General features: G+C 38.2%; 1 non-coding gene across 1 annotated transcript; it reads left to right on the top strand.

Moving 5' to 3' along the window:
• Positions 1 to 1373: 1373 nt before the first annotated feature.
• LOC112787825 (small nucleolar RNA R71) lies at positions 1374 to 1481 on the top strand. Its single transcript, XR_003195215.1, has one exon. It is a non-coding gene; the product is annotated as a small nucleolar RNA R71 (small nucleolar RNA).
• The last annotated feature ends 1148 nt before the right edge of the window (positions 1482 to 2629 follow it).

Below are 2629 nucleotides of genomic sequence, written 5' to 3'. Positions count from 1 at the left end.
TTCCCAGTTTCAAGGATTATGAAATCAGCAGGGATGTAATGGTCTTTAACCTTTACCAAGACATCCTCAACAAGTCCATAAGCCTGTTTCTTTGAATTGTCTACCATCTCTAGTGAGATTCTTGCAGCTTGTACCTTAATGATCCCTAGCTTCTCCATTACAGAGAGAGGCATGAGGTTTATGCTTGACCCTAAGTCACACAGAGCCTTCTCAAAGGTCATGGTGTTTATGGTACAAGGGATTGAGAACTTTCCAGGGTCTTGTCTCTTTTGAGGTAATCTCTGCCTAGTCAAGTCATCCAGTTCTTTGATGATCAATGGAGGTTCATTCTCCCAAGTCTCATTACCAAATAGCTTGGCATTTAGCTTCATGATTGCTCCAAGGTACTTAGCAACTTGCTCTTCGGTGACATCTTCATCCTCTTCAGAGGAAGAATACTCATCAGAGCTCATAAATGGCAAAAGTAAATTTAATGGAATCTCTATGGTCTCAGTGTGAGCCTCAGATTCCCATGGTTCCTCATTAGGGAACTCCATGGAGGTCAGTGGGCGTCCATTAAGGACTTCCTCAGTGGGAATCACTGCCTCTTCCCCCTCTCCATGTTCGGCCATGTGAGATGTGGTTATGGCCTTACACTCTCTTTTTGGATTCTCTTCTGTATTGCTAGGGAGAGTGCTAGGAGGGAGTTCAGTAATTTTCTTACTTAGCTGACCCAATTGTGCCTCCAAATTTCTAATGGAGGACCTTGTTTCAATCATAAAACTTTGAGTGGTTTTAATTAGATCAGAGACAATGGTTGTTAAGTCAGAGGGGCTCTGCTTAGAATTCTCTGTCTGTTGCTGAGAAGATGATGGAAAAGGCTTGCCATTGCTGTTTCTTCCACCATTGTTGTTGTTGAAACCTTGTTGAGGTCTCTGTTGATCCTTCCATGAGAGATTTGGATGATTTCTCCATGAAGGATTATAGGTGTTTCCATAGGGTTCTCCCATGTAATTTACCTCTTCCATTGCTGGGTCCTCAGGATCATAAGCTTCTTCTTCAGAGGAAGCTTCCTTAGTACTGCCTGTTGCTGCTTGCATTTCAGACAGACTCTAAGAAATCATATTGACTTGTTGGGTCAATATTTTATTCTGAGCCAATATGGCATTCAGAGTATCAATCTCAAGAACTCCTTTCTTCTGAGCTATCCCATTATTCACAGGATTCCTTTCAGAAGTGTACATGAATTGGTTATTTGCAACCATTTCAATGAGTTCTTGAGCTTCTGTAGGCGTCTTCTTCAGATGAAGAGATCCTCCAGCAGAGCTATCCAATGACATCTTGGATAGTTCAGACAGACCATCATAGAAGATTCCTATGATGCTCCATTCTGAAAGCATGTCAGAAGGGCACCTTCTGATCAATTGCTTGTATCTTTCCCAAGCTTCATAGAGGGATTCTCCTTCCTTTTGTCTGAAGGTTTGGACTTCCATTCTAAGCTTGCTCAATTTTTGAGGTGGAAAGAACTTTGCCAAGAAGGCATTAACTAGCTTTTCCCAAGAGTTCAGGCTTTCTTTAGGTTGTGAATCCAACCATGTCCTAGCTTTGTCTCTTACAGCAAAAGGAAAGAGCATAAGTCTGTAGACTTCAGGGTCAACCCCATTGGTCTTGACAGTGTCACAGATTTGCAAGAACTCAGCTAATAACTGATGAGGATCTTCCAATGGAAGTCTATGAAACTTGCAATTCTGTTGCATTAGAGAAACTAATTGAGGCTTAAGCTCAAAGTTATTTGCTCCAATGGCAGGGATAGAGATGCTTCTCCCATAGAAATCACGAGTAGGTGCAGTAAAGTCACCAAGCACCTTCCTTGCATTGTTGGCATTGTTGTTGTTTTCGGCTGCCATAGTTTCTTCTTCTTTGAAGAGTTCTGTTAGGCCCTCTAAAGAGAATTATTCTTTATCTTCTCTTAGCTTTCTCTTCAAGGTCCTTTCAGGTTCAGGATCAGCTTGAACAAGTATGCCTTTATCTTTGTTCCTGCTCATATGAAAGAGAAGAGAACAAGAAAGTAGGAAATCGTCTATGTCACAGTATAAAGATTCCTTGAGGTGTCAGAGGAAAAGAAGAATAGAAGGAGGAAGTAGATGGAAGAGAATTCGAACATATAAAGAAGGAGAGAGTTCGAATTGTACCTTGAGGATGAGTGTTAGTCCTTTAAATAGAAGGATGTGAGAAGAGGGGAAGAATTTTCGAAAATAAATTAAGAAGATTTTGAAATAATTAAAAGAAATTTTGAAATTTTGATTGAGATTTTTGAAAATTAAGATTGGGAAAGAAATTAAGTGATTTTTGAAAAAAAATTTTGAGATTAGAAATCAAAAAGATATGATTGAGAGTTAATTTTGAAAAAGATGTGATTGAAAAGATATGATTGAGAAGATATGATTGAAAATCAAACTAAAAAGAGAAAGTTTTAAAATTAAAGTTGATTACTTGACTAACAAGAAATTAGAAGATATGATTCTAGAATTTAAAGTTTGATCCTTTCTTAATAGGCAAGTAACAACTTGAAAATTTTTTGAAGTAAATTTTGAATTGAAGCAAGGATTTTTGAAAATAGTAAAAATAAATATAAAATGGAAAAAAATTG

The sequence above is a fragment of the Arachis hypogaea genome, chromosome 20 (assembly GCF_003086295.3).
Source record: "Arachis hypogaea cultivar Tifrunner chromosome 20, arahy.Tifrunner.gnm2.J5K5, whole genome shotgun sequence".
Classification (NCBI taxonomy): Eukaryota; Viridiplantae; Streptophyta; class Magnoliopsida; order Fabales; family Fabaceae; genus Arachis; species Arachis hypogaea.
Note: the sequence above shows the minus strand (reverse complement) of the source record. Positions and strands in the feature narration are given on the sequence as shown.